This window comes from Ovis canadensis, chromosome 2 (assembly GCF_042477335.2).
Source record: "Ovis canadensis isolate MfBH-ARS-UI-01 breed Bighorn chromosome 2, ARS-UI_OviCan_v2, whole genome shotgun sequence".
Classification (NCBI taxonomy): Eukaryota; Metazoa; Chordata; class Mammalia; order Artiodactyla; family Bovidae; genus Ovis; species Ovis canadensis.
Window position 1 is genome coordinate 27,716,942 of NC_091246.1, and position 13,438 is coordinate 27,730,379.

Sequence of the window (13,438 nt, forward strand, 5' to 3'; positions counted from 1 at the left end):
TAGACTGTATTAAAACTTTCTTCTCAACTCAGCCCTCAGAAACTCAAATTTGTGAGGAACCTCAGAAGTCCTCTGTTAGAATCCTAACCCGTATGAGCATTCTCTCCACAATATCTTTGAAAAGTAACAGTGACATCATCACATAATTCTAGTAAAAAACTCTTTTTATGTGGCTACTCTGTAAATATCTGCTCTGAGACCACACAGAATAATAAACCCTTTGTTCCATATATCTAAAGCTGGCTAGCGATCATGTACTCTCGCATTACATCTTCCCAGACTATCCACCAGCAGATCTTCTCTTCCACATTTTTCATATGTAATGGTTCTAGACCTCATAGACATGGATGCCCTTTCTACTTAAATTCTATAGTTATTCATATCCTAGTACTCAGAGCTGAGATCTAACCTTCAGATATAGGCTGTAATCATCAAAAATTAAACCAAACACAATCTGTTCCCCTGTCTGCACAGTGTATGTGGTTTACCATCACATTAGTGTTTTCAGAAGTCCCAAGATACATCAAGACACAATAGTTTTTTTAAAAAAGGCTAAAACTGATTTGCAATACATTTTGAGGTTAAAAAAATGGACATTCAAACACAGATAATGAAGCATATATAAAAGTTTACAATGAAATAAATGGTACAGAATGAAAAGTCTCCATTCCTATCTCCCAGCCCAACTTTTAGTCCCCAGAGGTTAAAAAATGTAAACACTAGGTTTAGTTCTTCCAGGGGAAATGACTACATGTATACTTCTGGTTACTATTTTATCATCTTTAAAATAATTCACCAAAATGAGAAAACTGGCTCATTTACTCTACCTACCTCCCACCACCATGCCAAATCTTTCTCCACTAAACACATCAAAACATTTTTAATTCTTCTCATTATCTTTGTAATTTTAAGTAACATCCTTTAACCATATTTTATTCTATCAACTTTAAACAGTATCTTAACTCCTTACCTTGTAAAATAAGAAAAGTAGTTTTATCTGTACTATTACATTTCACCTTTCCCCTTCACTTCCAAGTTCTGCTACCTGTTTTATTTCCTTTTTTAAAAAACAATTTTTAATTTTAAGCTTTAGCTAATTAAGATCTAGCTAAAGCTTAAAAATTAAAAGTAATTGAAAAAATGATATAGGTAGAAGAACTTGGAAGTGGAGGGGACCTATATCATTTTTTAAATATTTTTTAATTTTTACCCTTTAGCTATATCTGCATTTGGGCATTTCTGGGGCCTCAGCAGTAAAGAATTCACCTGCCAATCCAGGAGATGCAGCTTTGATTCCTGAGTCAGGAAGAACCCCTGGAGAAGGAAATGGCAACTCATTCCAGTATTCTCGCATGGAAAATTCCATGGTTGGAGGAGACTAGCGGGCTACAGTCCATGGGATTGCAAAGGAGTCAGACATGATTTAGCAACTAAACAACAACAAAAAAAACCTGTAATCAAGTTTTCCATGCCTATAGGCTTATTCTAATATGCAAGACAAAATACAAAATAATTATTGTGTGTGTTAGATATTATATACATGTATTATGTATGCAGGCATGCATGGTAAGTCACTTTAGTTGCAAGTCTTTGCAACCCTATTCTCCAGGTAAGAACACTGGAGTGGCTTGCCATTTCATTCTCCAGAGGCTTGATCCCACGCAGGGATTGAACCTGCATCTCTCATGTCTCCTGTATGGGCAGGCGGGTTCTTTACCACCAGCGCCACCTAGGAAGCCCATTTGTATCTGTAGGGCTATCAAAAGTATTCAGTGCAGATTCCCTTTCATTCTTCTTGCAGTTGTTGATCACGTGCCTTCATCTAAACTCTAGTAGCTCAAGTACTAGTAGCTCTAGTACTGTTTAAACTCGGTTCCACTGGTTTACAAATTAAACAGCTTTCCTGTTTGCCTGAACAACCAGTCATACTTTTATCCTGTTTTACTTAATCCTTCTTTCTCCACAAGGAAATCCTCATTACTTATTCAATAGGTCTCAATTACTCACTTTTTTCCTACCTCATTAGACTAGTTATCTGACATTAGTATGGCAGCTCCACAGCTGCCTTCATTTTAGGCTAATTTAGTCGGACACGACTGAGCGACTGAACTGAACTGAGCCCATTGCTTAAGGCCACAACTCTGTAAGGCTTCCACCTGCTGCTCTGGGTATCATGAGGCTTTTCTTCTCTGACTGGTGGGGGTATGAACTATTTCCAGCCCCGTGAATGTCCTGGAACTGCTCTGTCTACTTCTTCCTGTATCTTTCCCTAGTCTTGGGTAGTCTGTGCAGATCAGTACTCAGCCAAATACTCTAGGCCAGCAAAAACTTGAGGGTCCTCCACATGTTTCTATAGCCTCTCTTCATGCTACTCCCTTCTCTCCAACATATTACACTGCAAATTCTAGCCATCCTGGCTCTCTACACATCTCCAAGAAGGCTCTGTTTAGGTACTCCTCATACTGCAGCATGCAAACTGCTTCCAGAGAGGCAGCTGGTGCAACCTGAATCTCACCATGTTTCCTGGTCCTCTCTCAAAGATCATGATTCCAAGCTGCCTGCTTTTCAATGTCTGCCGGGAGCCAGTGTGAGGAATCCCACCCGTGACAAGGTCATGTGGCAGAGCTCTGATGGCGAGGCTAATCAGACCTCAGGTTTTCCCCCTGGTATTTCCTGAGCATGTACCCCCCCAAATAAGAATCTGCCTGCTTTCCCACTCTTCTGATATTCTCTGGAAAAAGTCAAATCAGGGCTTTAGTCTTCTGCATTTGAAAGGGATGTTTCAGTTAAACCCCTCTGATAACTCTCTAGCTTGCCTAACAGGTTCCCCCGGACCTCTTACAGCTTGTGAATTGCTTGCAGTCCCCCAACCACGAGAGGCACAAAGATTAAAAACATCTTAAAGATACAGAGCCTTTTCTAAAGAGCCAAAAATCATATTGGTGACAGGATTTCACTGTTGACTCAATGATTGCTGCCAGGCCTCCATATTCTTTATCTTTTAGGCACCTGGGAGGATGTTAATCAATGTAGACGGGATATGGAAAAAGATATATAGTAGTTTTGATGTTAGCAACACTAGACTTTTGAGTTAATTTCTTTTGTTATAAATCACTGTACTCCTTTTACTTGCTATAAATTGCTGTATCTTTGCTATGTAAGAGTGTAACTTTATTTAGTGCTTTCTGAGAGTGGCACCAGACTTTGGGAAGAACAACACAAATAAGTTTTCTGGTTGACAAACCCTTATCAGAAGAAAGGTTGTAAAATGTTAATTGGCCCTTTGGCCGGAAGATGATGTAAATCACCTAAGACTTGTATGCAGAGAGAAAAGCCTGTTTTTGATAAGAGTCTGGGCTGCTAACGCTGCATAACTTTGTATTACCCATTGATCTCTATGTATAATCAAAGGTATAAAAGGCCTTGAGGGACAATAGAGGGGAGGCCAGTCATTGGAAGGACTGGTTTCCCCCGTGTCTCCTCTTTACTCTAATTTCAGGCTGAATTCCCATCTGAGGCGTGGAGGCTCACCATGACTACTTACTTGTCCCCACTTCTAAGATCCATAAGAGAGAGAGCCCAAGGCGGGGCACTCTCCGATATTCAAATGGACACCGGTAGCCTAACGTAGATGGTGCAAGCTCCTTGCCTGGAACTTTATTGGCTTTCCATGTAAATCAAGTTATTTAGCCTCTTTTCTCCACTTAATTTTCCTACTACACTATTTCTTCCTAATCTAATCTTATATTAATTAATAAATAAATAAGTTTTTTCCTTGCCTACTCCGTCTCCCCTTCAAATCACCCTGGATCCACCGGGGCTGGACCCCGGCAAATGTCCAAAACCATTTTTACATATTTTGTCTAGTTTTATTTCAAGTAGGATGGTGATTCTGGTCTCTGTTATTTCATCTTGGTTGGAAGCAGAAATCCCCCTTGGCTCTCTTCAAATAACTCAAATCCAGGAGAACTCTGCAAAAGTGCTCATTTGTGCACTGACTCTCCATCAGTTCAGCTCAGTTCAGTTCAGTCGCTCAGTCACGTCCAACTCTTTGCAACCCCATGAATCGCAGCATACCAGGCCTCCCTGTCCATCACCATCTCCTGGAGTTCACTCAGACTCACGTCCATTGAGTCCGTGATGCCATCCAGCCATCTCATCCTCTGTTGTCCCCTTCTTCTCTTGCCCCCAATCCCTCCCAGCATCAGGGTCTTTTCCGATGAGTCAACTCTTCGCATGAGGTGGCCAAAGTACTGCAGTTTCAGCCTCAGCATCAGTCCTTCCAATGAATATCCAGGACTGGTCTCCTTTAGGATGGACTGGTTAGATCTCTTTGCAGTCCAAGGGACTCTCAAGAGTTTTCTCCAACACCACAGTTCAAAAGCATCAATTCTTTGGCGCTCAGCTTTCTTCACAGTCCAACTCTCACATCCATACATGACCACTAGAAAAACCACAGCCTTGACTAGATGGACGTTTGTTGGCAAAGTAATGTCTCTGCTTTTGAATATGCTATCTAGGTTGGTCATAACTTTCCTTCCAAGGAGTAAGCATCTTTTAATTTCATGGGTGCAATCACCATCTGCAGTGATTTTGGAGCCCAAAAATATAAAGTCTGACACTGTTTCCCCATCTATTTGCCATGAAGTGATGGGACCAGATGCCATGATCTTCGTTTTCTGAATGTTGAGCTTTAAGCCAACTTTTTCACTCTCCTCTTTCACTTTCATCAAGAGGCTTTTTAGCTCCTCTTCACTTTCTGCCATAAGGGTGGTGTTATCTGCATATATGAGGTTACTGATATTTCTCCTGGCCATCCTGATTCCAGCTTGTGCTTCTTCCAGCCCAGCATTTCTCATGGTGTACTCTGCATAGAAGTTAAATAAGCAGGGTGACAATATACAGCCTTGACATACTCCTTTTCCCATTTGGAACCAGTCTGTTGTTCCATGTCCAGTTCTAACTGTTGCTTCCTGACCTGCATATAGGTTGCTCAAGAGGCAGGTTAGGTGGTCTGGTATGCCCATCACTACTTTCTCTTCCATCTTCCAGATACATAGTGATCTGCCAAAATTTTTTTTTTGTTTGTTTGTTTTAGTTTTTTATGTTTTTAATTTTAAAATCTTTAATTCTTACATGCGTTCCCAAACATGAACCCCCCTCCCACCTCCCTCCCCATAACATCTCTCTGGGTCATCCCCATGCACCAGCCCCAAGCATGCTGCATCCTGCGTCAGACACAGACTGGCAATTCAATTCTTACATGATAGTATACATGTTAGGCTGTCATTCTCCCAAATCATCCCACCCTCTCCCTCTCCCTCTGAGTCCAAAAGTCCGTTATACACATCTGTGTCTCTTTCCCTGTCTTGCATACAGGGTCGTCATTGCCATCTTCCTAAATTCCATATATATGTGTTAGTATACTGTATTGGTGTTTTTCTTTCTGGCTTACTTCACTCTGTATAATCGGCTCCAGTTTCATCCATCTCATCAGAACTGATTCAAATGAATTCTTTTTAACGGCTGAGTAATACTCCATTGTGTATACGTACCACAGCTTTCTTATCCATTCATCTGCTGATGGACATCTAGGTTGTTTCCATGTCCTGGCTATTATAAACAGTGCTGCAAAATTTATACATGTATTTTTGGGAGAGAATTTATGGGGATTGTATTAATAACTGCCTAAGATATTAGAAGTATGGTATATTCTTCCTAGACTCTCAAAGCATTAGCACTCCAACATGCATCAAAATCACCTTGAATGCTTGTGGAAAATGCAGATTCTTTGGCCTATACTCAAAATGATTTATTAAATTTGGTCTAACAATTTCTACCATCAACTTACACTCCAGCTCATTCTGGTAAGAGGCTTTCTGCCACACTTAAAGAAATACAATGAAAATGATTAGATTCTACACAGCAATCATGATAAAAGCTTCTGTGGCTAAAAAATTTAAGTTTGTATGGGGAAAAACGGATATAAGCCTAAGTCTATGAGTGAACCTATGCAATCTATATATTTTTATGTTCATGAATAATATAATAACACATACACTTACTTAATGCCAAGCCCTGTTCCAAATGCTTTATATGTCTCAACTCATAATATCCATGACAACATTATTAGATGAGTATCACCATTATTTCCATTTAAAAAAATTATTTTATATTTAGAGCAATTTTAGATACACAGCAAAACTGAGTAGAAGGTACAGAGATTTTCCTCTAAATCCCCGCCCTATTTCCCACATGCCCAGCCTCTCATTATCAACACCCTCCCACCAAAGTGGTACATGTGTTATAATAGAAGAACCTACACTGATACGTCATAATCACCCAGAGTCAATAGTTTGCCTTAGGATTCACTCTTGGCGTTGGACACTCTATGGAACTGGACAAATGTATGACATGCATAGGTTTCCCAGGTGGTGCTAGTGGTAAAGAACCTACCTGCCAATGCAAGAGACACCAGGAACCTGGGTTCGATCCCTAGGTTGGGAAGAGCCCCTGGAGTAGGAAATGGCAACCCATTCCAGTATTCTTGCCTGGAGAATTAGATGGACAGAGGAGCCTGTGGGCTACAGTCTATGGGGTCGCAAAGAATCATGATATGTATCCACCATTATAGTATCATACACAGTACTGTGTCTGCCCTAAAAATCCTCTATGCTCCATTTAGTTATGCTCTATACCCCATCCCAGTAATAATTAATCTGTTCACTGTCTCCATACTTTGGCTTTTCCAGAATGCAATATAGTTGAAATCATACATTATGTAGCCTTTTCAGATTAGCTTTCACTTACTAATATACAACTAACATCTTCCATGTCTTCATGGCTTGAAAGTGGATTCCTTTTTAGTGCTGAATAATATTCCATTCTCTAAATGTACCATACCGAGTTTTGGTACTTATGAATATAGTGGCTATAAACATCTGGGTACAGGTTTTTGTGTGGACAAAGGTTTTTCAGCTCCTTTGGGTAAACATCAAGGAGCATGATTGCTGGATTCTACGGCAAGAACATGTTTAGTCTGTACATTATCTCTATTTTACAGATTAGGAAACCAAGGCAAAATCAAGTCAAACAATTTGTCTAAAGGCATAGCTATTATCTGAACTGGGATTTGAACTGGGATTTCAATTTACACAGTTCAGCTCCAAAGTTTGTGCTCTTAACCACTATACATACAGCTTTTCAACAATACAGACAGACCTTAGTCTGCTACACTATGCATTGGAACTTAGCTACACTGGATTCTGCACCATTTATAATTGCTTCCCTTTCAAGAAACTCTTCAGAGCTCCTTTCCACAGTAGTATTTTCAAATTTGTCTTGCTCTGTGCAGACAATCTGTCAATTCTTCCTTCCAAATCTTCATTCATTGCTATACCAAAGACAAGTATCAACAACACAGCCCTTTTACATATTTTAGTTCCCCCCCTCCCAACAGAAACAGAAATGCAGCTAGTCTAAACATAATGTTACAAAATCTAAACATATTTTCAATAGAGTTGTTGGCACTTACTGGCTTTGTGATCTTAAGCACACTTACTAACAGCTCTGAGACTCACTATCTGCTCTCTAGAAGTTGTAAAGATTACCTGAGAGCCAGTACACAGATCTAATTCCATACCTGATTGATAATACAGTCTGTTTTCAACACAGAAGCCAGAATGGTCTTGTTAACTTCAGATGGATCATGTCACCATCCTCTTCAAAATCCTTCTAGTCACCCTATTCATATTTTAAACCAGCTCTCTTTCCCTGTTTCATTTTTCTCCTTAGGGCTTGTAAAGAAAATATATCTAAGCACATTACATAATTTACTTATTTATCCTATTTACCATCTGCCTTTCTCTACCCAATGAAGTCATAGATTTTTGTCTGCTTTGTCAACAGAAGTGTGTCTTAAAAGCCCAGAAAAGGGCCTGTTATGCAGTAGATGCTCAAAAATTTGTTTAATAAATATTGGGTTGGCCAAAGAGTTCAATCATTTGCAGTGTTGTTTGCTATTCAGTTGCTAAGTCATGTCTGACTTTTTGAGACCCCATGGAATGTAGCACCCCGTCCTTCACTATCTCCCACAGCTTGCTCAAATTCATATTCACTGAGTTGGTGATACTATCTAACCATCTTGTCCTCTGCCGCTGCCCTATCCTCTTGCCTTCAATCTTTCCATCAGGGTCTTTTCCAGTGAGTCGGCTCTTTACAGCAGGTGGTCAAAGTATTGGAGCTTCAACATCAATCCTTCCAATGAACATTCAGGACTGATTTCCTTTAGGATTGACTGGTTTGATCTCCTTGCAGTCCAACGGACTCTCAAGAGTCTTCTCCAACACCACAGTTCAAAAACATAAATTCTTCGACACTCAGTCTTTTTTATGGTCCAACTCTCACATCTGTACATGACTACTAGAAAAACCATAGCTTTGATTATATGGACTTTCTATATTGTTCTCTATATATCAAACTATATTGTTCACAATATCTTATAGAAAAGCCCAAATGAACTTTATGGTCAACCCAACATATACCACACCACCATCATTTAATCTCTCTGTACCTCAGCTTTTTTATCTGTAAAGGAGGAAGAGTAATCATGCTTTACTTATCTCAAGATTGTTGCTAAGAGCCTATCAAATAAATAATAGCACCACTACACAAATGCAAGAAATGGCATTCTCTCTATCGTAACTTCCCTGATTACAGTGACATCTCCAACATCTTTTCAATTTTCAACCTGAAAAATTTGTGTTTGTCCTAATTCCCTAAGGAGTGTAGCTAGTGTTTTTATTTTTTTAGCCAAATATGCACAATGACAATAAATTCAACCCTCAGCCCAAATTTTCTCTCCTTTAGGATGCTTTCTCTAATGCTAATTACAGATTCTATTCACATCCCCTCATCATGAAGGGCTGACAAGATTTATCTAGTGGCTCAGATGCTATAAAAAAACAGATTCTTAATACCACAGTATGTAGTATTTTGTCCTTAAAAGAATTAATGCACTCCTTATGACTCCTTATGTAGTAAAACAAAATAAAAACAAGTTTCTTTTAAACTCTAAGTCCTCAACTGTGAATCCCACCTCTAAGTCTGCATCCTCAACAAAACAACAACAAAAACCCTTAGAACTATATAAAATCCCCTTTCTCCTCAAATCACCTCTGGAGAACAGGCCAGCAACATTTAAAACACACCTTTTATTTTTTTCAAATCCCTCCAGCCTTTCTAACTAGGTAAGTCCTCAGAGAAATAACTTACAACTGTTCTGAATATACGTTATGTCTGGCAGTTTGCTATGAACCACACTGGCTTCTGTGACCTCATACCTTAAATACACCTTAGGGAAGGTTCCCAGCTCTCAGGAGACTAATCACAGATCAGAGAAAAACAACACTACAGTATCATTCTCAGTATTTCATCATTTGAAGAAATATGCTGTTTGGTTCAGACTGTTTACAAAACATATTATGATAAAACAGGTAAGATGTTAACAATAGGTGAAACTGGTCTTCATAAGCAAGGTTTCCATACTCTTTTCCAACAACCACATCTGACTGGTTATTCCTACAGGTTTCAACCATCTTCACGAGTGCCACTACCACAGATACTTCTAAATTCATTTAAAAAAAAAAAAGTCAACAAATCCTAATTCAACACTCATCACAATCAATTGGAGGGCTTTCCTAAAAATCCAGACTGGTCAGCCCCACCTCGAGAATTTCCACTCAGTAGGTCTGGGTGGGGCTGAGAATCTGCCTTGTTAACTAGTTTTCAGTGACCCTGATGCTCTGAGAACCAATGCATTAGGTAGGCAATCTGCATTTACCTAGCAGCACATATTCTATAAATTATTGTGAAAGTGTGTCTCCTGGGTTCTATTTAGCTGCCAGAAAAATAAAACCTTCTTTTTTTCTGACCCAATCTTCACAACCTCCTGAAATATGTTAAGAAGTTCTACATCATCAACCAGATCTAGAAAAAGCCTCATGTTCCTGGGTGAGACCTGGGCATTAATGTTCCTATCAAAATTCTATTTTAAACCAAATACATTACCTGGAATCACGGCATTGCTATGCAGGTGGTTATCAGCAAGAAAGATTCTCCTCATCAGTCATTTTCAGTAAAAAACAGCATACCACATCATTTTGCAGACCATAATTTGGATTCCTAACCAAAAGATGTTTATTATCTGAATATTCTTTTTAGCAAGTATATAAACACTGTGGTCATATAATTACATCCACCTTTAAATACACATACTGTGACACTGTTTAGAATTTTTAAAATAAATTGCAGCTAGTTCAACATGAAAAACTTAAAATACCAGATGAAGCAGAGTTTACTATTCACCTTATTATTCCCATTTATTTACAGACTGGGAAGGATAACAAGATTTTACATCTTTTACATTCCTGAACTACTTCTCAAAGAAAATACTATTCTGTGAAACATATTTGAAACACTTGAGTGACAAGCTTGGATAACTGAAAACAAGGGCAGATGTGTAGCTCCTGGGAAATCACAGGCTTAGATCAGACCTTCTATAGCAAGATACAGAGAACATCTGGTTTAAGTAGTGGATTGAATTCACACATTAGCTTCCCCTTCCTCCTAAGATCCTGGTGAGAAGAAATTTTAAAAAGAATAAGCTCACAGAACAAGAAGCAAGAGGTTTCAATGGATTTGGGAAGAAAGAAAGCAGACAGAAGTAGAGGCAACTAAAACTGAGTGGAGGAAGTTGTAGCCTAAAATATGACCATGAAGAAAGTTAACAGATAGTTATGTCTTATCAGAAAAGATGAAAGACAGTGAGATGATCATCTTCAAAGTGCTAAAAGAAATACATGGTCAACCAAGAATTATATATCCAGCTAAATTCTCCTTTAAAAATAAAGGAGAAATTAAGGCATCTCCAGATTTAAAAACAAAGACTAAAAAAACAGCAAGAGAATTTGTTGCTAGCAAATCTGCCTATGAGAAATACTAGAGGAATCCTTCAGGCTGAAATGACTGACATCATAGGGCATATATAAAGATTTCAAATCCTAAATGATGATGCTGTTAAAGTGCTGCACTCAATGTGCCAGCAAATTTGGAAAACTCAGCAGTGGCCACAGGACTGGAAAAGGTCAGTTTTCATTCCAGTCCCAAAGAAGGACATTGCCAAAGAATGTTCAAACTAGCACACAACTGCATTCATTTCACATGCTAGCAAAGTAATGATCAAAATATTTCAAGCTAGGCTTCAACAGTATGTGAATCAAGAACTTCCAGATGTACAAGCTAGATTTAGAAAAAGCAGAGGAACCAGAGATAAAATTGCCAACATCAACATATCAACAGAGAGTAACATGGAAACTTACATTACCATATGTAAAATAGATAGCCAATGGGAATTTGCTGTATGACTCAAGGAACTCAAACTGGGGCTCTGTAAAAACCCAGAGAGGTGGGATGGGGAGAAAGATGGAGGGAGGTTTAAGAGGGAGGGGACAGATGTATACCTATGGCTGATTCATGTTGATGTTTGGCAGAAACCAACACAATTCTGTAAAGCAATTATCCTTCAATTAAAAAATAAATAAATAAATAAAAGAATGAACCCTAAGGTAAATGATACTTTGGTTGACTATGATATATTAACATACGTTCATAGATTATAACAAATATATTATTCTGGTAAGCAATGTTGGTAATGGGTGATGTATCTGTTGGAGCAGAGGATATTTGGGAAATCCCTGTAACTTCCTCTGAATTTTGTTGTGAACTTAAAACTGATCTTAAAAAACTAGTCTTAAAAATATGGACCCAAAACCATAAAACAAAAAAGCATAAATTAGATTTCATCCTCCCCCTAAAAAACTAAACTACTAATATATACAATCTACAAAAGACATGTTAGATTCAATGTCACAAAAGTAAAGGAAAAGTAAAGGCTGAAAAGTAAAGGACAGGGCTTCCCTGATGGCTCAGGCGGTAAAGAATCTGCCTGACACAGGGTCAATCCCTGGTCTGAGGAGCTGCAGGTGACACAGGGTCAATCCCTGGTCTGGGGAGAGCCCACATGTCACAGAGCAATTAAGCCCCACCATCTGCAGTGATTGTGGAGCCCAACAAAATAAAATCTTCCACTGCTTCCATTTTTTCCCCACCTGTTAGCCATGAAGTGAAGGGACCGGATGCCATAACCTCAGCTTTTTGAATGTTGAGTTTTAAGCCAGTCTTTTCACTCTCCTCTTTCACCTTCATCCAGAAGCTCTTCTTTAGTTCATCTTTGCTTTCTGCCCATCAGGTGGAGGAGGGTGCAAAGTGCTACTCCCTAAATATAACCAGAGGCAGCTCAGAGAAAACAAAAACTTGTGCTATAGCGCCACCTATTGGAAGAGAAAAAGAAAATCCTCTAATTACTTTTGCGTTATCAGAATCAGTTGAAAAGTATTCTCTATTTCAAATACACCATCAGAGGAACAACTCATGAAGCATCATGAAGAACCACAGTAACACTATCACAAAAAGAAAACGACAATTTCAATCAAAACAAAATTAAAACTATGGAGTATTATGATCTAACAGAGAATTCAAAAGAGCTGTCATGAAGAAACTCAACAAGCTACAAGAAAACTCAGAAAGGCTCAATGGTTCAGTTAGCTCAAGATAAAAATTAATGAACTGAAATAATAGTTCACCAAAGAGGCTGAAACCCTTAAAAAGAACCAAACAAATTCTGGAGCTGAAGAACTCAAAATACGACATAAAGAATGTATTAGAAAGCACTGGAAATAGAGCAGACCAGATACCACAAAAATACAAAGAATTATCAAAGAATATCATGAACAGCTATGTAACAACTAACTGAAAACATAGAAACAGATACATTTTTAGAATCATTATAATCTCCCAAAACTGAATCATGAAGACAGACAGTGAAATGGAAACATAAAAACCTCCCCCCAACCAAAAGCCCAGGACCAGAGGCTTCACATGTAAATTCTAACATTCAAAGATGATTTCATATCTATCCTTATCAAACTCTTCAAAAAAACTGAAAAATAGGGAATGCTAAGTAATTTCATAAAGCCAACATCACTCTGATACCAAAACCAAATGAAGACAACACAAACAAAGAGAATTATAGCCAATATCTCTGATAAGCAAAAACATAAAAATTCTCAACAAAATATTAGCAAGCTAAATACAATACATTCAAAGATCACACAACCATGATCTACAGAAGCAAGGATGGTTCAACATGCTCAAACCAAACCATGATCTATCAAAGCAAGTTGATTCAACATCCTCAAACCAATCACTGTGATACATCACCTAGATAGATAGGTATGTATATACAAGAATACACACTACTCAGTCACAAAAATGATAGAACACTGCTCAGTATCAAGATGATACTGCTCAGTATCATCTT

General features: G+C 38.5%; 1 protein-coding gene across 8 annotated transcripts in view; it reads right to left on the bottom strand.

The window, feature by feature from the left end:
* Positions 1–13,438, bottom strand: part of PTPDC1 (protein tyrosine phosphatase domain containing 1) — a 74,728-nt gene that overhangs the window by 50,585 nt on the left and 10,705 nt on the right. For 4 of the 8 annotated variants that reach the window (XM_069575617.1, XM_069575614.1, XM_069575612.1 and 1 more), the window contains exon 2: positions 12,168–12,389. The exons of the other annotated variants lie outside the window; for them this stretch is intronic. The gene's annotated coding sequence lies outside the window, so the exon portion shown is untranslated. The remainder of the gene's footprint in view (positions 1–12,167; positions 12,390–13,438) is intronic. 8 annotated transcript variants of the gene reach the window in all.